Source organism: Ceratotherium simum, chromosome 20 (genome assembly GCF_057802395.1).
Source record: "Ceratotherium simum simum isolate JZ-2026a chromosome 20, ASM5780239v1, whole genome shotgun sequence".
NCBI lineage: Eukaryota > Metazoa > Chordata > Mammalia > Perissodactyla > Rhinocerotidae > Ceratotherium > Ceratotherium simum.
In genome coordinates, this window is record NC_141919.1 from 48,391,818 (window position 1) to 48,414,441 (window position 22,624).

The 22,624-nt window shown below is 36.0% G+C and overlaps 1 long non-coding RNA gene across 4 annotated transcripts in view; it reads right to left on the reverse strand.

The window, feature by feature from the left end:
* LOC147914455 (uncharacterized) overlaps nt 1-22,624 on the reverse strand; it is a 68,837-nt gene that overhangs the window by 22,743 nt on the left and 23,470 nt on the right. For 3 of the 4 annotated variants that reach the window (XR_015555475.1, XR_015555474.1, XR_015555472.1), the window contains exon 1: nt 11,166-11,282. The exons of the other annotated variant lie outside the window; for it this stretch is intronic. This is a non-coding gene — a long non-coding RNA (uncharacterized LOC147914455). Of the gene's footprint in view, nt 1-11,165; nt 11,283-22,624 lie in introns of those variants that run through there. 4 annotated transcript variants of the gene reach the window in all.

The following is a 22,624-nucleotide window of genomic DNA, read 5'->3' on the forward strand; positions in this document are numbered from 1 at the left end:
CAAAATCAATAGTTCAAAGTTTATTCCATATGATTTGGCTTGCTATGGCATTTTAAGGCATGTGTAATACGATTTTTTCCAATGGCAATAAAAGACTTGGGTTTAAACCCCAACTCTACCTTTAGTATTTTTTTCCCACCTGATTGCAGGCTCTCTTCCTTACTAATCACATTTACTTACTAAGGCAAAAACGGCAGGGAAGTGATGCTTACACTAAGGCAGAAAGCAAAGGAAGGAGGTCGGTCACAAAAGAAAGGAAATGCAATCCTTCTGGCTTTCCTTCCTTTCCTTTCTCAGTCTTCATAAACCCTCTATACGTCATGAGATTCCCCCTTGATGGTCAATTTGGAGGTAATCTCCTCTTTCCTTCTCAATAATCCTCTGGAACCATAATTATGCTTCAATTGTAGTAACTTCAAAATCGTATCTTACAGTCATTACATTTGTGAATTTTCTCTGCACTATATTGCAAATTCCTTGAACACAAGAAATGAATCTCAGTTCTCTGTATATCCCAGGACACTTTCTTAAAATAAGAACACAATGAATATTTGTTGAATTATCTGAACCTGGAAATCCCAAAGCTTCGTTTTCTCTGCTGATACTCAACTCTTTCTCAGAGTATGTGACTTAGTTTAGAATGGAGGATACATAATGGCTACATAAATGAAAAAGATTTATGTATTTGTCAGCTTAGCTTAGTAATAAATACACTCCAAATCTTAGGTATTTACAATTATGATGATTTCTTGTTCAATTTAGATGGTGATTTGTGGTGCAACTATAACTTCTACCCCCGAAGCTTTTCTGGTGGGGTTTGGCACTGCTCCATGTTTCTTTTCTCACTGGAAAGAGGGAAGGTCTCCTGTGAGATGTGCCAATTAGCACGACAAAAGGGAAGAAAACAGGGCTGAGCTCAATCATAAAATCATACTTAAAGTTTCTGCCCAAATGTGTCATATGTCACTTTTGCTCACGTTACGTAAGCAAAGCAAGTCACGTGGCCAAACCCAAGGCTATGGAGATAAACAAGTCACATGGCAATGAGTAGTGATGTATAATTCTATTACCGAGAAGGAGAAATTCAATAATTGCTGTCAATAATGCAATAGAACATTTTGCACATTCTTAAGGGCATATGTTCATTTTCATCCTTTCTATATGTGAAATATAATCCCCACCTCACACAGAGAAGGAGTTATCACATTTTTGAGATCAGAGCTTCAGGTTCAAATTCAAGGATTGAATCTACACAAAAGTTCCAAATAAGGCTTACTCTATATGGAGAAATATGGACTAAAAAGATGTTATTTTTCTGTACACACCCAGTGCACATTAGTGCAACAAGGAGGAATAGCCTCAATGAACATCTGCTTTCAGGAAGAGAAAGAAATCTGGCCAACAGCAGTCACAAGTTCATGGCAATTCTGAAACCCTATAGCCCTGGAGATAACTTTTCTTTATTATTCCCAAATTCTGTCGCTATGAGAAGTAACTCAATACAGTGATCTCCAGGGATCTTTGTTTCTCCTTCTGGTATGCCTTTCCTTTTCCATTACTCTCCTCACTCTCATATAAAAAAGGCACCAGTAAGCATGCATTCCTCCAGTGCTCTGACCTGTTTCCAACCCACAACCACAGAGGAGACCAATGGGTGTATTACAGGCCAACAATTCCATCACTTTCAATCCAAGTTGGAATTGAATTTGTTAGTATAAATATCTTTAAAAAATATAAGAACAAAAGTGATTTTTCTATATTCGTTATGTACAAGTTACATTGATTTATTAGTTTCTATGTTCTTTTGGATGTTCTATAACACAATATATTATCTGTATATAAAAGTCAGTTTACTACTCCTCTTCTTTTAATTCTTTTTCTTTTTGCCTTATTGCATTGGATATGACCTCAGATTTTATGATGAATAGAAATATTAATACTGGACACACTAGTTCCCAATTTCAGGAGGAAAGCATTAAATTCTATACTAGTAAGTATCAAGTTTTAATGGTAGATATGATTTATCAGATTAAGAATGTTCTCAGCTATGCTCAATTTCCTGAAATTTATTTTATTTGTGAAGAAGACTAGCCCTGAGCTAACATCCATGCCAATCCTCCTCTTTTTTCTGAGGAAGATTGCCCCTGGGCTAACATCCGTGCCCATCTCCCTCCACTTTATACGGGACGCCGCCACAGCATGGCTCGACAAGGGGTGCGTTGGTGCGCACCCGGGATCCGAACCTGCGAACGCCCGGGCCGCTGAAGCGGAGCACACGCACTTAACTGCTACACCACCGGGCTGGCCCTGAAATTTAATCTTTATCATGCGTGTGTTGAATTTCATCAGATACTTTTTCTGCATCCATTGAGAGGAACATATTTTTTTGTTATATTGTATATTGTTTATATTATATATATTTTGTTATATTGTATACTTTTGTTATATTGTAATATATATATTGTATATTGAATCATTTATTGATTTTCAGATGTATTACATTTTATATCTATTTAATATCCTCACACGTCGTTTTACTTATGCATGATGAATTATAGTTTTTCTACATCTCTGGATTTGAATGGCTAACAACTTGTTTGGGATTCTTGATTCTATTCATGAGATTGTCTATTTGGTAATTGTCCTGTTATTTTTCTTTTTTTCTGTAGTTACTTTTGTCAAGTCTTGGCATTAAGGTTATGCTGACCTCATAAAATGAGTTGACAAGTGTTCCTATTTGTACATTCTTTCTGCACTTGTGTAAGGTTAGCAATATTTCTACCTTAGTAATTTGTACAAATTCACTTGTGAAGTCTCTGAGATTAGAGTTCTTTCTGTTGGAAAGTTTTGTTTAGAATTCAATTTTCTCAATAGGTATAAAGTTATTTAGATTTTTCTATTTCTTCCTGAGTTAATTTTGCCAAGTTGCGTTTTTAATGGATTTTGTCCATTTTATGCAAATTACCAATTATGGCATAAGCTTGCTCAGTATATCTTTTATTGCCTTTTAATTTTAATCAGTTATATTAATGATTAATTTTCTTATAATAAATTCCTCCCATTTTAAATGTACAGTGCAAAGCACTTTTGACCAAGGGTAATTAATATGACAAATAGATAGTTTGGTAACATCCACTGATCGGTCTTTTCAAATATATCCGGTCATATGGTCACCACTACAATCAAGATAGGGACTGTTTCCATTGCCCCAAATAGTGTCCTTCTGTGTTTTTTGCAGGCAATTCTCTTGCCTCACCCCTAGGCGCCATGAAACCACTAATCTACTTTCTTTCACTATAGTTTTTCCTTTTCTAGAACTTCCAAAAAATAGAACAATATAATGTAATCTTTCGTGTCTAGCTTCTTTCACTTTCAGAATACTTTTGACACTCCCATGATGATGCATATATTAACAGGTCTTTTTATAGCTGAATTGCATTCCGTTGCAAGGATATACTACAATTTGTTTATCGATTTACATGGTGAGGAATATTTGGGTTGTTTACAGTTTTGACCATTATGAATAAAGATGCTATGAACATTCACATATGCAGATTTTTATATAGACGTGTATTTTCCTTATTCTGACAAAATACCTTATTCTGACAAAATTTATTTTCTGAGTCATACATTACATTTAATTTTATAAGAAATTGACAACCTATTTGTCAAAGTAGCTGTACTATTTGTATTCCCACTAACATGTGTGAGAGTTCCAGATGGTCCACACCCATGTCAACACCTACTATTGTCTTTTTAAATTTTAACCATTCTAGTAAGTACTATGGTATCTCATTGTGGTTTTCATTTGCATTTCTAGCAACTGATACTGAGCATAACGTCCAAAATATCATTTAATGAACTTTTTAATGTCTAAAGAATCTCAGGTCATGTTAGATTTTTCATAAAAATGGCCATAATAATCCTTCCCATCCCTGCATTACTACTCTTTGAAATAAGAATTTGAATATCTTCCCACCAATGGGTGCAGTGTATTTCTTTACCCTTTGGTCTGGGCTTAACCATATGACTTGCTTTGGGCAACTTGCCATTTGGAAATGGGGCACAAACAAAAGATTGAAAAGCCAGAATTAAGTGGAACAGTAATCTCCATTTTGAAAAATCCAACGGTTATTTTCTGTCCTCAGTTTATTGATTTATCAGCAACATTTGACATAATTTTTCACTCTTCTTTGAAACACTTTATATACTTTTTCTCACTTTATACACTTGACTTCCAAAACACCACACTTGCTTAATTTTCTTGTTCTTTTTCTAGCTCTTCTTTCTCCATACCCTCATCCAAACAACCTCTTAAATTTGGCATGCACCAGGATACGGTCCTCGGATTTCTGTTCTTTTCTATTGACATCCAGCCTCTTGGTGATCTTATTCAGTCTCATAGGTACTAATACAACGTGTATGCTGATGAATACCAAATACATATCTCCGTCTCAGACCTTTATGTTTGAGCTCTAGGTTCTTATCCATTGCCTACCTAACATCTCCATTTAGATGTTTCCTGATTTTCTTAAATTTAACATATGCAAACTGAGTTCCTAATCACTTACCCCCGCCAAAAACCTTCTCCTCTTGAAGTTCTTACAGATCTCTGATACTTTTGTCAAAATATTCTTAGAGTCATCTTTGATCCTTCTTTTGTGAATGTCACCTCTAATCTCTCAGAGAATTCTGTTATCTCTAACTTAAAAAAAAAATATGTATATATATATATATATAGACTCCAATGACATCTCATTGACTCTATTACCACAGAGCTGATCCAATTATGATCATTCTTATCTGGATTATTATGATAATCTTCTAACTCATCTTCTTAATTCTGTCCTTGTCTTTATCAGTCCATTTTTACCATGGCAGCAAAATTATCCTTTTGAACCATGAATCATATTATGCCACTGCTCTTTTTGCAAGATCCACACAGTCTGGTCCTGCACTACCTCTTTGAATTCACCTACTATTCATTCCTTCACTTTCTCAGCTACGTTTTTAGTGACCTCTATGGCATTCCCCCAATGTATTGCAACATCATTGCCTTTGAACTGGCTCTTAGCTTTGGCTGGAATTTCTATCATATATCTTCATTGCTCACTCACTCATGTTGTTCATTTTTATTCCATCATAGATTTTTCAATGAGATCTCCCTAAACAACTTTTTAAAAAATGAACTCCCCTCTGTAAATGCTCACTCTTCACTTTCCTGCTTCATTTTTCTTTCTACAGCACTTACCATTTTCTTACACAGTACACGTAGATGGTGTACACACACATGCACACACACACTGTATTCACTCTCTAAAATATGATCTTTATTATAGCAGGATGTGTGTGATCATCCACTTGTTCACGTTTCTATCCTAAGTGCCTGGCAAAATGGTAGGCTCTCTATAAACATGTCTTGGAGAACCGAATGCATTAATGAATCTAAATTATACTACCACAGTTACTTTTGTCACTAATATAATAGGATCTCAGTTTCTGTTTGATTTCATTTCCAATGAAGTAGACATTTTAAATGTAGAAACATAAAATTTATCTCTGATTTCTTGTGAACCACTAAGTCTTTCAAATAATGCAAAGACTGAAACTATCTCATAAAACTTACTGAGGCAATTTATTGCTCTAAAATTATAGAGGATAAGTGAAGAAAATCAGAATGTTGAAAGCATTCCACCAAAGCGAGCATACAAAAAACCTAGGTCAAAAAATGTACCAATGTTGCAATGTATCTACTGTTGAAAACTAACACACTTGACAGTTGAAATATTAAAACTAAATCATTAAACATATCCTTATAATGGTTGTTTGACCAACTCAAGATATGTACAGCAGTATGTACTAAGTTGCTTTCACATATTTTAACAGCCATGTCCAGTGATATGGAAGTTGTCATTGTGTGAGATTGTAGTAGTCTTACTTTATCATAGCCAAATAGCAAATTATAATACTAATCAATAAGTAAAAGAGTAACCCAATATAACTTTTAAAAAGCTTCCTCAACATATCCAGGTGTTAGCCACTATTCCATATTAACACGTCAACCATAATATATTGGTTATAATCCAGACCTATTGTATAAAAAAATATTTTGCACTAAAACTCTTTGTGCAGGCTAGGGGGAGAGTTAATTGAATGATGGAAAAGGAAACAACAAAAGTCTATTTTACAGAAATGGAAATTTCTGTTAATAATAAGTTCAGAAAACATAATTTTCCAAGCAGGAAATATTAGAAAAATTTTCTAACTGAACAGCAGGAAGAATTTGGAATTTGAATTTGGAAGGCATGAAAGGGATGTGTTCATAATAGAAGACAGTTGCATATCCTTAATTGCTTATTTTATATGTATTTGATTAACACTTAACATTAATAAATACATAATATAAAGGTTTAGCACTCTCGTTCTAAAACGGAGTTCAGGCTGCTTAAAGGAGCTCATGAAGCAAAGTAAATGTAGTAATATAATGAAATAATTATAAGAAGGAAAATAAATCAAGAACAAGATTTTTAAAAATATATGAATATATCTGAGATGCACGCTAATTACATACATGGAAAAGAAAAGAATGCTTGCTGTGAGCCTACTGTTCAGATCATTTTTTTAATTGAATTTATTCACGAAAAATAAACAATTTTCAAGAGCTGAATATTTTTGTCAAATTAAATTGTTTGCAGAAGTGTAATAGGTGAATCACACAGGAGTGAGACCGCCATGAATTTAAGAAGATCATGAACCCAGAACCCCTTCATCTTCTTGCCTTTGAGTTTCATAGAACATACTTTTAAAAATAACTCTTCTAATCTATGTAATATACATTATAAAAGAAGAAAGTACATGTATAACTATTGGAAAAACAGGAACAGAATGTACAATATGCTTGATGTTCTTTTCTAGCTCTAAACTAGAAAATTATTAAAAACAATGTTCAAGTTTACAAGTTGACCCATTACTCATCATAAAAGGTTTAATCTCTGAATTTTACAATACACAAATCCACACACACAAAATATATTCTATATGGTTAAACATAACCATATGAAAAATAAAATAATAAACATGCAAAAATATCCAAATAATTTTGATGGAATTAAGTTTTATCAAATACTTTCTATTTCTTAAAAACCTAAAAGAAACACACAAAAAACTAAACACTGTATTTTAAACAATTGCAATACTGATGGCCATATGAAGAAGCAAAAATATGGAAAATTTTGGCATGACAAGTTTCTAACCCCTTCCTGAACACCACAAGGCAATTCCTAAAAAAGAAAGTAACAAGGTCAAATTCTGAGATTTCTTACTGACGTACTTTAATTAGGAGTCAGATTGTTTACAGTCTGGGGAGGAGAAAACAACAACAGCAACAAAGCCTCAGGTGAGGTAAGAGACCTAGTAAAGTTCAGCATTTTTTACAATTTCCTAGAGTTGCTGATTTGGCAATACTGGCCAGGAACACAATAGACATAGCTGAAAAGTCAATGTCTGACACAGAGGAAAGATTAGACCTATCACAATAAACTCATATAATATTAACAAATATATTAAGGCACTTATGGGAAAAATATATGAAGGACAAAGACTATAAAAATAATTCCCAAATAGAACACCCAATAAATGAAATTAAAATCAAACAGCGTTAGGGAGATTTAACGAAGAGAAATTTCACTGCAATGAAAGACAAAGCTTATCTTCGTATTGAAAAGTCAAACCTTAAAACAGGAAATTTCGACTCAGCATGAGAGATTTAAAGACACAGATGGGAGTTAGCCAAAAACTTATCCAATTTGGTGTCTCTCTTTAAGAAAAAGAATACAGTATTTTGAATACAAAATTAGATATCAAAGTAAATATTTAGAATAAGAAAAAAACAAATGACAAATTTAAAATTTTTTGATTAGTACCACAAAATCCAAAAACAAAATAGTATTTCCATTAATTAAATCTTTGATACACCACTACAATACTTTTCTCCCCTACGTTTATTGAAAGCATTAATTTTTATTTTCTTTCACAGGATAACTATATTGCACTGCTTTTTCCTCAAAAAGGACACAATGGTAATTATTTCCTTTAGTATAAGTTACTATTTAATATTGAGAACTCAGAATAGCTTATTACAGCTTCTCAAAATGTTATTTAACAATGACATGTAATTTTTTTTTTTTTTTTGAGGAAGATCAGCCCTGAGCTAACATCCATGCTAATCCTCCTCTTTTTGCTGAGGAAGACCGGCTCTGAGCTAACATCCATTGCCAATCCTCCTCCTTTTTTTTTTGCCCCCCAAGCCCCCCCAGTAGATAGTTGTATGTCATAGTTGCACATCCTTCTAGTTGCTGTACGTGGGACGCGGCCTGAGCATGGTTGGAGAAGTGGTGCATCGGTGCGCGCCCGGGATCCGAACCGGAGCCGCCAGTAGCGGAGTGCACGCACTTAACTGCTAAGCCACGGGGCCGGCCCCGACATGTAATTTTTAAGACTGCTAGCAGTTTTAGGAAAACTTCTATTAAAGTTTGCAGCCTTTCCCCCTAACATTTGGAAGAATGTTTCACAGTCTAGATTCTAGCTTCATACTTTTCAAACCATTTTCCTGCCTACATAATTCGGTTGCTGGGCGTCACAGAACGTACTCATATTGTACCTTCATCCCTGCATCTGTGTCTTAGTGTCTTGATATCTGGACAGTCAGCACAGTGAGAGGGAGGATTATTCCTGGAAGTGATTTTAACACCTAGACTGCTGCTAATAATTTAACTGCACACAAAATTGACTGTGAACCACATAAACATAACACTAAAACCACAGTAAACTTCATTTTTAGTTAACCCAATTCCCAAAATGCCTAAGGCCACACTAACCTTACTTTATATGACAAAGGGAAAGTCAGAATTGAATAAGACACAAATCTTAAGTGGCTGAAGTATCTTATTTTTCCATAAACATAGGACCTATGTGAATACCTTGCTAGTGAGTGACCTTGAAGCTTAATTTTTATTGGCTTCATAATATATGTGTTTCTTATTAAGACGCATCCAAATAAAGAAAAAGTTTTTTCAGTCATACAGGTTGTCAAAACAACTTAACGCTGAAGTTGGCCTCAGACTTCTCTTGAGCATTATTCAAAGCCCAACACAATTAAACTATGTCTATAAGTTCCAGAGGATGAAAGTCTGACTTACAAGTATTAAAACAAGCCTGGAGAGGGTTATTATAACGGAGAGATATTTTCAAACCTGAATATACTCATGGAATGATTTTGTGTCATATACTTAATGATGAAATTAAACCCATAAGTAAATTTTTTTTAAGTGAAGGAATAAAGAAGTGTTGGTTAAATATCAAGTAATAAAAAAATAACTAAATAGCCAGAGGAATTGTGGCTGCAAATGAAATATATATACTGCACAGCATGATAAACAGAAAGTGGAGGGGAAAATATGAAAGAATCATAATTTAATCTTTCCTTTCAGGGATCCAGATATATTACCTAGTGTTGAAATATGTATTTAAAAATAACTTTCAAATAAACATTCTGAGTCCAACAATCTTAAAGAAATGATTGAAAAAGATATTTGATCCTTACTGTCATGGGGCTTGCAGCAGCTGAAGACAGGTTAGCAAGAAGCCGGAGGTAAAAGATTTGTAAGCCAAGGCAAGTTTCTGGTTTTGTATTTTTTTTTTCTCTCAAGAAGATAAATGAAGAGCTGTGTCTTGAAAAGATTGTTCTGATAATGAAATGGAGAACGGACTAGAGGACAGAAGATTCTGAATTTAAAGATGGTCTTTTACTTATTTATTTACTTATTTATTTGTTTTTCTTTTGGTGAGGAAGATTGGCCCTGAGCTAACATCTGTGGCAATCTTCCTCTATTTTGTATGTGGGACACTGCCACAGCATGGCTTGATGAGCGGTGTGTAGGTCTGGGCCTGGGATCTGAACCTGCAAACCCAGGCTGCCAAAGTGGAGCACATGAACTTAACAACTACGCCACTGGGCCAGCCCTAGAAGATTCTAAATTTAGAGAAAGAAGTCAGGACAAAATACAATGGACAGGGACGTTTGTGACAGCATCATAAACTAAAGCAGTAACGGTGGGAATAGGGGGAAGGGAGAGATTGAGTAAACGTTAGAAAGTAAAATCAATAGGACTAAGTGATACAAGTAGGGAATGGGGGATGCATATGATTAATTTTTTGGTAAGAATAATTACAGACATACCTTGTTTTATTGCACTTTGCTTTATTGTGCTTCGCAGATATTTCATTTTTTACAAGATCCTCCACCAGCAAAGATATTACAAATTGCTGAAGGCTCAGATGATGGTTAGCATTTTTTAGCAATAAAGGATTTTTAATTAAGGCATGTACTTTGTTTTTAGACTTAATGCTATTGCACACTTAATAGACTACAGTATAGTATAAACATAACTTTTATGTGCACTGGGAAATCAGAAAATTCGTGTGACTCTCTTTATTGCAGTGGTCTGGAACGGAACCTGCAATATCTCCAAGGTATGCTTGTATTTAATGAACACTATAACACTTATTTCTAGATTAGATTGGGTTTTGCTCAATTATTCATTTTGCATTCCTTAGAAAAAGCCAGTTTACAAACTCATTCAAGAATTATTAAGTGGGGAGAAGTCAAGATGGCGGCATAGGCAGACTCTGAACTCACCTCCTCCCGCAGACACAGCCAATTTACAACTACTCGTGGAAAAATATCCCCTGAGACAGAACTGAAAACTGGATAAGAGGAACTTCTGCAAGAAAGGACAATTCTAATTGAGGTGGAAGAGGCAGAAACTCCCTTCTGGAGAGGAAAAACGCCGCCTTCACGAGCCGCAGAGCCTCACGGCTGCCCGGGAACAGCCCACAGGTACGCAGCCCTCCCTGGAGGCGCGGGGCCCTGAGCCCGGAGTGCCCCTGCTGTGGGCATTTTGCAGACCCAGCACAATTGACACAACGGGCATAATATCTGACTTTGCCTGCTACTAAAACATTGGGGAGTACCACCAGAAAAGCTGGTTCACAAAGAAATTAAAACTGGCTCTTAAAGGGCCCATGCGCAAACTCACCGGTTTCAGAAAGCAACCTAAAATCACCAGAAAGAAAGGTGCATAGTGCTTTGGTGAAGAGAGACTCACCTGATAGGCCCTGAGTGCATCTCGGTGATAGATGAGACCTGTCCAGGGACTGGGACATTGGCGGCAGCAATTGTTGTGGCCTGGTGTGGGCGTGTTGACACAGACGCCATTGGAGTTCTCCCTAGGGCCTGCTAGCCCATGTCACCAGCCCAGGTCTGCCCCACCCACTAGAGCACTGATTTAATCCAGTTCAGCCAGGGCAGGCAGCCCAACCTACAGACTGGCCCCACCCAACAACAAGCCCTCAGGCAACTTGTGGGACTGCATAGATTGGTGACTGGATTCTCTGCAGCCTGGAAACTGAGCCGACTTCAGTGGGGCAGGGCATGCCCAAGGAGTGGGTGGAGAGTGTGGGGCAGTGGTGGATTGTGTGGAGCTCCTGCCGTGGAGAGACTGGGTCCACTGCGGGAGGTTGGGGCGACCACACGGGTCCGGACTGTGTTGACTGTGTGTGTGGACCTGTGGGTGGCAGGGCTTGTCAGCTGCAGAAGACTTGTGCTTCTCAAAGACCCACATGGGGGTTTGCCCCACCTTCCAAAGTCTGAAACAATTGGGTGCTCCTGTGACTGAGGCGACCCCCACACAGCTGCAATCCTCAGAGAGCTGACAAGAGACCTAAAGGCTGGAGGCTTATAACAATTGTAAGCCCCTGAGCTTAAGAACCTGCCAAGTGGGGGCCTAATCACTTAAAAGAAATACTGTAACACAAATGTGGTATTAGAACTTGCAGCCAACTTTGCTGGGGCTCCCCACACCTGATAAAGAGACTGAAGGGCCCACAACAACTACAAACAGCTGAGCATTAAAACAGCTAACCAGGAGCATAACTTGGCCTACCTGGGCACATACAGGGAGAGCAAAGAGGCCACAACAAAAGGACACACATAGCCCACATGGGGTCACCCCTGGAACATTGAGAACTAAGGGAAGCACACTGCAGGACACCAAGGCATCACTTGTATAAGGTCACCAATCCAAGAGCAGGAGACGAAGCTGACCTACCTAATATTTAGACACAAACACAGGGAAAGAGTCAAAATGAGGAGGCAAAGGAATACATTCCAAGTAAGGGAACAGGACAAAACTCCAGAAAAGGAACTAAGTGAAACAGAAATGAGAAACCTACCTGACAGAGAGTTCAAACTAAGAGTGTTAAGGATGCTCACTGATGTGGGGAGAAGAATAGACGAACTCAGTGAGAATGTCAACAAAGAAATGGAAGATATAAAAAAGAACCAATCAGAAATGAATAATACAATACTGGAAATGAAAAATTCACTAGAGGGACTCAAAAGCAGAGTAGAGGATACAGAAGAACAGATCTGCAAGGTGGACAAAAGACTAGAAGAAATTACCCAAGCTGAACAGGTAAAAGAGAAAAGAAATAAAAAGAGTGAGGACAGTCTAAGGGACCTCTGGGACAACATCAAGCACACTAACATCCATGTTATAGGTGTCCCGGAAGGCAAAGAGCAAGACAAAGGGGCAGAGAATCTATTTCAAGAAATAATAGATGAAAACTTCCCTAACCTAAGGAAGGAAACAGACATCCAGGTACAGGAAGCACAGAGAGCCCCAAACAAGATAAACCCAAAGAGGCCCACACCAAGACACATCATAATCAAAATGTTCAGAATTAAAGATAAAGAGAGAATCCTAAAAGCTGCCAGAGAAAGACAAGTTACATACAAAGGAAACCCCATAAGGCTATCAGCTGACTTCTCAGCAGAAACCTTACAGGCTAGAAGAGAGTGGCACAATATATTTAAAGTGCTAAAAGGAAAAAACTTATAACCAAGAATACTCTACCCAGCAATATTATCATTCAAAATGGAAGGAGAGATCAAAAATTTCCCAGACAAGTTAAAATTAAAGGAGTTTGTCACCAAGAAACCAGTGCTACAAGAAATGTTAAAGGGACTGATTTAAGGGGAAAAGAGAAGACCACAATTAGGAAAAATTATCTATTTCCATGATGAGGGCATTGGATACAAATGCACAAAAAAGAGGTTAGATATGATATCAAAAACATAAAATGAGGGAGGAGGGGAGTTAAAGCGTAGAGCTTTCAGACAGAGGTCAAACTAAAGAGACCATCAATTCTGTATAGAAGGAGAAAGGAACAGAGAAGGACTACTAAAACACTGAGAAAAAACGTTAAAAAATGGCAGTAAGCACATCCTTATCAATAGCTACTTTAAATGTCAATGGACTAAATGCCCCAATTAAAAGGTATAGGGTGGCTGATTGAATAAAACACCAAGACCCCTATATATGCCGCATACCAGAGAAACACTTCACACCTAAATACACTCATAAACTGAAAGTGAAGGGATGGAAAAAGATACTCCACGCAAATGGCAATGAAAAGAAAGCCGGGGTAGCAGTACTCATAACAGACAAAATAGACTTTAAAACAAAAACTGTAAAAAGAGACAAAGAAGGGCATTACATAATGATCAAGGGAACAATTGAACAAAAGGATATAACACTTGTAAATATCTACGCACCCAATGTAGGTGCACCTAAATATATAAAGCAATTATTAACAGACATAAAAACAGAAATAGACAGTAACACAATAATAGTAGGGGACTTTAACACTCCACTTACACCAATGGATAGGTCATCCAAACAGAAGATCAATAAGGAAACTTTGGCCTTAAATGACACTCTAGAATAGATGGACCTAGTAGATATATACAGAGCATTCCATCCCAAAACCAAAGAATACACGTTCTTTTCAAATGCACAGGGAAGATTCTCCAGGATTAATCACATATTAGGCCACAAAACAAGTCTCCATAAATTTAAGAAGATTGAAATAATACCAAGCATTTTTTCTGACCACAACGGTATGAAACTAGAAATCAACTATAGGAAGAAAATCAGAAAAGCCACAAATACGTGCAGATTAAGCAAAATGCTACTGAACAACGACTGGGTCAATGAAGAAATCAAAGAAGAAATAAAAAAATACCTGGAGAAAAATGAAAATGAAAATACTACATGCCAGAATTTATGAGATACAGCAAAAGTGGTTCTAAGAGAGAGGTTTATAGCAATAGAGGCCTATCTCAACAAACAAGAAAAATCTCAAATAAACAATTTAACAATCCACCTAAAGGAACTGGAAAAAGAAGAACAAACAAAGCCCAAAATCAGTAGAAGAAGGGAAATAAAAATCAGAGCAGAAATAAATGAAATAGAGACTAAAAAATATAGAAAAAATTAATAAAACCAAGAGCTGGTTCTTTGAAAAGACAAACAAAATTGACAAACCTTTAGCTAGTTTCACCAAGAAAAAAAGGGAGAAGGCACAAATAAGTAAAGTTAGAAATGAAAGAGGAGAAATTGCAACAGACACCTCAGAAATACAAAAGATTATAAGAGAATACTATGAAAAGCTATATGCCAACCAATTCGACAATCTGGAAGAAATGGATAAATTCTTAAAATCATGCAACCTTCCAAAACTGGATCAAGAAGAAGTAGAGAATTTGAATAGAGCAATCACCAGTAAGGAGATGGAAACAGTAATCAAAAACCTCCCCCAAAATAAAAGTCCAGGACCAGACGGCTTCCCTGGTGAATTCTACCAAACATTCAAAGAAGACTTAATACCTATCCTTCTGAAACTCTTCCAAAAAATGGAGGAGTGGGGGAAGCTCCCTAACTCATTCTACGAAGCCGAAATTACCCTGATACCAAAACCAGACAAGGACAACAGGAAAAAAGAAAATCACAGGCCAATATCATTGATGAACATCGATGCAAAAATCCTCAACAAAATACTAGCAAATCGCATACAACAATACGTTAAAAAGATTATACACCATGATCAAGTGGGATTTATTCCAGGTATGCAGGCAGGGTTCAACATTCACAAATCAATCAATGTAATACACCACATTAATAAAATAAAGAATAAAAATCACATGATTATCTCAATAGATGCAGAGAAAGCATTTGACAAGATACAACATCCATTTATGATAAAAACTCTGAATAAAATGGGGATAGAAGGAAAGTACCTCAACATAATAAAGGCCATATATGACAAACCCACAGCTAATATCATCCTCACTGCTGAAAAACTGAAAGCTATCCCTCTAAGAACAGGAACCAGACAAGGATGCCCACTGTCACCACTCCTATTTAACATAGTACCTGAAGTCCCAGCCAGAGCAATCAGGCAAGAAAAAGAAATAAAGGGGATCCAAATTGGAAAGGAAGTGGTGAAACTCTCACTATTTGCAGATGACATGATTTTATATACAGAAAACCCTAAAGAATCCACGAAAAACTTTTAGAAGTAAAAAAAGAATACGGTAAATTTGCAGGATACAAAATCAACATGCAAAAATCAGTTGCATTTCTACACACTAACAAGGAAGTTGCAGAAAGTGAAATTAAGAATACAATCTCATTTACAATTGCAACAAGAAGAATAAAATACCTAGGAATAAACTTAACTAAAGAGGTGAAAGATCTATACACCGAAAACTATAAAACATTGCTGATAGAAATTGAAGAAGACACAAAGAAATGGAAAGATATTCCGTGTTCTTGGATTGGACAAATTAACATCGTTAAGATGTCCATACTTACCAAAGCAATCTACAGATTCAATGCAATCCCTATCAAAGTTCCAACAACACTTTTCACAGAAATAGGACAAAGAATCCTAAAATTTATATGGAACAACAAAAGACCCCGAATAGCTAAAGGAATCCTCAGAAAAAAGAGCATTGCTGGATGTATCACACTCCCTGATTTCAAAATATACTACAAAGCTATAGTAACCAAAACAGCACGGTACTGGCACAAAAACAGACACACAGATCAATGGAATAGAATCGAAAACCCAGAAATAAACCCACACATCTATGGACAGCTAATCTTTGACAAAGGAGCCAAGAACATACAATGGAGAAAAGAAAGTCTCTTCAACAAATGGTGTTGGGAAAACTGTATAGCCATATGCAAAAAAATGACAGTAGACCCTTACCTTACACCATACACAAAAATTAACTCAAAATGGATTAAAGACTTGAATGTAAGACCTGAAACTATTAAACTTCTAGAAGAAAACATAGACAGTACGCTCTTCGACATCGGTCTTAGCAACATATTTTCGAGCACCATGTCTGACCGGGTTAGAGAAACAATAGAAAAAATAAACAAATGGGACTACATCAAACTAAAAATCTTCTGCACAGCAAAGGAAACCATCAACAAAACGAAAAGACAACCTAACAATTGGGAGAAGATATTTGCAAACCATACTTCTGATAAGGGCTTAATCTCCAAAATATATAAAGAACTCATGCATCTCAACAACAAAAAAACTAACAACCCAATTAAAAATGGGCAAAAGATCTGAACAGACATTTCTCCAAAGAAGATATACAGATGGCCAACAGACACATGAAAAGATGTTCAAAATCATTAACTATCAGGGAAATGCAAATCAAAATTAAGATGAGGTATCACCTCATGCCTGTCAGAATGGCTATAATTAACAAGACAGGAAACAACATGTGTTGGAGAGGATGTGGAGAGAAGGGAACTCTCACACACTGCTGGTGGGAGTGCAAACTGGTACAGCCACTATGGAAAACAGTATGGAGATTCCTCAAAAAATCAAGGATAGAGCTACCATATGATCCAGCTATTCCACTGCTGGGTATTTATCCAAAGAACTTGAAAACACCCATGCGTAAAGATACATGCACCCCTGTGTTCATTGCAGCGTTATTCACAACAGCCAAGACTTGGAAGCAACCTAAGTGCCCATCAAGGGACGAATGGATAAAGAAGCTGTGGTATATATACACAATGGAATACTACTCAGCCATAAGAAACGATGAAATCCAGCCATTTGTGACAACATGGATGGACATTGAGGGTATCATGCAAAGTGAAATAACTCAGAGGGAGAAGGTCAAATACCGTATGATTTCCTTCATTAAGTAGTAGATAATAACAACAATTAACAAACACATAGAGACAGAGATTGGATTGGTGGTTACCAGAGGGGAAGGGGGGAGGGAGGAGGGTGAAATGGATGATTTGGCACATGTGTGTGGTGATGGGTTGTAATTAGTATTTGGGTGGTGAACATGATGTAATCTATGCAGAAATACGAGTATAATGATGTACACCTGAAATTTATACAATGTTATAAACGAATGTTACTACAATAAACCAACAAAAAAAGAAGGATTAAGGATTTAGATCATTCCGATCAGCTACGAAATGAACTGATAAAGAATATCTCTCTTTTTAGACAGCGACAGAGTTACTGCTATTTGTGTTGCCCACTTGCTAGACTATACAGAAGAGAAAAGAATGTATAGATTTGAGCCTCCGGAGTTTGGGCCTCCAAAAACGCTAAAAGCCACATCTTGCTTAGAGACCTCATACAACACATAAAGGAAGGTAAATATAGTCATCTTGAAAATAAAATTTCTTGCTCCAGAAATAGTTTATTTTAAACAAAATTTCTCAACCAACTGCAAAATTCAAGAGAGACTGAAGTCAACTCAGTACAAAACATATACCAAATCTTATGTATTTATGATCATTATGTATTTCTATTAGATGTGTGAGTTTACAGTCAGTCACATCCTTAGATAGATTAAAGATTCAAAAATAGTGCTACATTTGAAGACACAAGCTGTTAGTCTTATTAACTTAATTTATCCCAGTATGATTTGTAGGGATTTGTGTTTGCTCTAAAGTATATCCTCTGGGATTTAAACGAGAAAGATTATTATAGTTTGAACTGTTGTTCATTCATGGTTATTTTTTGGAATAAAAATGGATTTGGGATATATGAGTCAATATGTTCAGAGTTCAATTGTCCATTAGAGAATTCCTTTCTTGGGAAGTGAATTAATAAATGAATATAGCTTTGCAAGTTCTAATTAAAACAAATTATCTGTTTATTTATCTGTCTATGTATATTTATATAAAGGAAAAATATGTGAGAAATTGAACAAAGCTAATTTAATCTTTAATATATTTAACTTGAGCCTTTACATACAATTCAGGTTTTATCTATGTGTGCAGACACTTTCTGTGTGTCTTTGTGCTTTTGTTTCAAATTAACAGCTAATTCTTTCCTTGACTGCCAGAATTAACAGAAACAAGACACATGGGAGGAAAGCTGTTAGCAAGCCACACCTGGGTAGAAATTATTTCCCTTTACCTGTAGCCTATCTCATGACAAGCATGGTTTCAATACTACTCATCTAATATTTTTAAAGTTAAAAATATTAAATTTTCTAAAAATTACGGCTAAAGAGAAAAATCTACCTCTGCTACCATTTTGTCATTTGACTTGAATCAATTAAATTGCTTTCTTTTACTATGTTGTAAAATCTGAAGTTCACTCTAGGAAGATGTGCTCTTAAAAATATAAACATACCCTATTTATTAAGTATATGTGACAGAAACTGTTGGCTAATAAATCCATTATTCAAGACAAATCAAAATCCATCTGATGTAGTCTCAACCTGGATGTCTCAATTTACCACCTATATTTAGTGATGATTATTTCTGTTACAAGAGATTTTCCACTTAGCAAGAGAATTCATCTCAAGACAACTCCAAATATAAAAAAAAAATTTGGTAAACTTAAGATTTAATTTGCAATGTTGTATTTATAATATCTTCAGAAACATGGTTTTACAAATTGTAAAGCAATTGTAGTGAAACAATAAAGAAAGAAAGGGTAAGGAATCACTAGCATCCTTTAAGGAACAAATATTAGGGTAAAAAAAGGTAACTACCTAAATATCTAGAGTCTATTTTTCTAATTTTGGCCCTTAGTCCTTTATAGCAATGTCTACAGGTATCAATAATTCAATTTAAGAATAAAAAAGACACATTTTAATAGGATTCAAACTAGGAAAGGGAAATGAACCCAAATTGTTTGAGCTACTTAAATCATTTTTATCAGGCTGTCTCCCTAAAGGAGGATAATTTAATTCAAATAGATCAGAGTATTGACTGAGAGGTAGATCCCAAGGTATTTAACAGATAAATGCAACATTAAAATGAAACTCATCCAATGTGATAACATTGAAAGTGGATATTTACATTTAGGACTCTTTGTCTGAGGTCAGTAGATTATTTATAATAAAATAGTGTTTAAGACATTAACTTTCACTGGATATTTTAAGAAAGAACATAGCAATTGCTGACATAAAAAAAGAACAATTGTTAGATAGTGGTTGTTACTACCTAATCTGAATGTAAGTCTTTTTGAAGTTACATAAGAGGGTAAACTTCTTTATCCATGAGATTGAAGTGGCATTTTCAAATATTATTAGGGAAGGAAGCCATGATTGTTAATAATTTGGACTCTGGATTAAAAGGTCCTGGATGTATTCTTACCAGCTGAATGATCCTGGGTAAGTTGCATATTGCCTCTAAATGTCAACTATTTCACCTATAAAATGGTCATGTGATGGTTAATTTTAATGAGAGTGCCTACCTCAAAGTGGAGCAAAGATTTAATGATATAATACTTCTAAAACTCTCAGTATAGTGACTGGCATAAAGTAAATACTTAAATGATAAAAGAAAAGATAGATCTTGGTTTTATTGTTTATACAGCTCCTCATCGAGTCAAAAAAATTTTCATCACCTATATCACTGATTCAAGTCTTTCTTGTTTCTGCTACAAATGAATAAAGGCTAATAAGTAATCCATTAGAGTAAACGGATTATCTAATTAATAATTCATATTAAAGCTGCACAATCTTATTTCTGCAACAGCCTTGCAAATGTTCACTATGTCTGCCTTCATTAATCATGGGAGTCATTCATTCATTCATTCAACAAGTGTTCAATAGTCTCTTCTGTTGCAGAGTTTATGATACAATTGTGACACTCAATTACTGTGTTTTATTTGACTTTGAATTCAAGATTCCTAACAAACTGCTGGTCTCCAAATACACAGGATGGGAAGGGAAACATGGTAAGATGAGGGTTGTTCAAGTAGTGAAAGGACATGTGTTTAGTCAGGCTTGCTTGGATTTGCTACTGGAAAGTTTGAGATTGCTGATGGAAAGATCTGGAAATCTAAACCCGGTAGCCTGTATATTATAAGTAAAAATGCAAGGCTAGAATTGACTGAAAGTAAAGGTGGATATGAGCTTTAGATGTCAAAGAAGATGCAAAACAATCTCCTTTGAAGTTGGGAGAATCGCATTACTAATAGCAGGATGGGCAGGCAGCTTTGCTCACCTGTCGGATTTCAGGTACATTTGTGGCTCTGACCCTAAATATCAATTCCTAGGGTTGTGGAATTTTCAACATCAGTATTCAGCTGCATGGTTGAAGACATAGAGAAAACAGATGGCTGTGTTGCTGAGTTAGGAAAAGGGAAGGATAGAGGGAAGAGAGCTAGGAGTTTCTGGAAAAGATTGTTTATCATGATGGACTACTGATTGTGTGCAGGGTAAAGAGGAGATGGAATGCAAGGGGAAATTTACTTATGGATAGAAATTGGATTAGTAGGGTCAATGACAAATATTGCTGAGAGTGAACTGCATTGTATAATGCCAGAATATATAAATTTAGAAGTATTGAAGTTTCTGCTCATCCACACACACACACACAAAAACAGTATATATACCAATTCATGCTAAAATTGACACATATTGGGGAAGATATGAGTGCTTTAATGATTTAGGATATAGATTTGAGTGGTTACTGGACTTTCATCAGAAATTAACTGTTATATATATAATGATTTTTCCCCCCTTTGGGGAAATTTCTTATAAAAAAGAATACTAACTAAGTTTATAAGGCTGGTACTGTCCCTACTTAATGTAGGATAGCTATGCACTATCAATTTGGAACTATCACCAAATATATTGACCTACTATATCAAAATTCAGTATATGGAAGTCAATAAAACATCTGGCTATCTTCCATGAAAATAACTTCTCTATTTGGAATAGTTACATGATGAAAAACAAGAACAGATTTAGAACATCAGTATACGTCCTTATAGCTCAGAAAGATTACTATTTATGCTTAATTTTAAAACTATATAAAGTATTTTAAAGATTTTATTTATTCATTTTTTTCCTCCCAAAGCCCCAGTAGATAGTTGTATGTCATAGGTTCACATCCTTCTAGTTGCTGTACGTGGGACTCGGCCTCGGGTTGGACGGAGAAGTGGTGCCTTGGGGCGTGCCCGGGATCCGAACCCAGGCCGCCAGCATCAGAGCGCGCGCACTTAACCGCTAAGCCACGGAGCCAGCCTATATAAAGTATTTTAAATTAGGTACTTATCAAGTAGAAGAGAAAATAAATATGGATGAATCTGTAGCTTATCAGGAAGCTCCTGCTTTCAAGGCAAAAACATCTAAAACTATAGAGAGAAAATATTAAAATAATGAAAGAATAAACAGTCATATAGGGGATACTGTAAAAGTGAGTGAAAGAGTTTTTCATTTCCACTAAACTGCATATAGAAAAAGTAAGTATTTGGTGTTCTGTTTTATTACCATATTATAAGAAGACCCTTGGTTCACCATGGCAAAACACAGCCTGCAATAGAGCAGCTTTTCAGTTCTGCCATGTAAATTTATGTCTTCTTCAGAAGTGAAATCTTTTGGCAGAGAGTTGAAGGAAGAGAAAACCGAAAGGCTCCAGAGAGAAGAGAATAAATGGAATAGATTTGATAACTCAGTGAAAGCTTTTGCTTTAATGTTAATTTGAACTACAATGAGAAGGTTATTGGCAAGGACACAAACTTTGCTTTTTATATTTATAAGAGTTATATTACATTGTATGTTTATTTGAAAGAGGCTGAATGAGCACTTCCGTTCTTTCTCTGAGACTGCTAGAATAAAAGGAGGCACTTTGGTTAGACAAGGTTGGAAAAGATCTGAGATCTCCCGGGGACCTCGCTGCCATCACACAGCCTATCATCTTATGCGATGCTGTCAAATGACAGAAGCTCCTCCTAGGATAAGAAAGTATTTAATTTGAAGGAAAGCATTCAAATGGCTAGAGTCAATTCCACTCCAGTGAAATATTACCTGCTTTTTCTTTTGTATTAAGGAAAAATTGCAAAATATTGGAACGACTTTCTTCACTTCCAGAGAAGCAGGCTACAAATAGGACAATAAAAAAAAAAAAAAAACCCCAATACCTCAAGCAAATCCTTCTATGAAGATACCCACACCTATTAAAATTACCTCCACCTCCTACCCACAGCCCGGAGATCAGCCTGCATATGTGGATGGTAGATGAAAACTGAGAGGTGCTTTCTCGTTAAGAGAGAGGTAAACCAAACATCTGAGGCTGTGGGCTCTTCTCCCACAGTGAGGAACTGAAGACACAATCCAGCTGCTCACTATTGTGATCAAGTTCCCCAGTCCTGCCCCCAGAGTGATGTGCTATACACATCTTCTTCTGAAAGAACAATG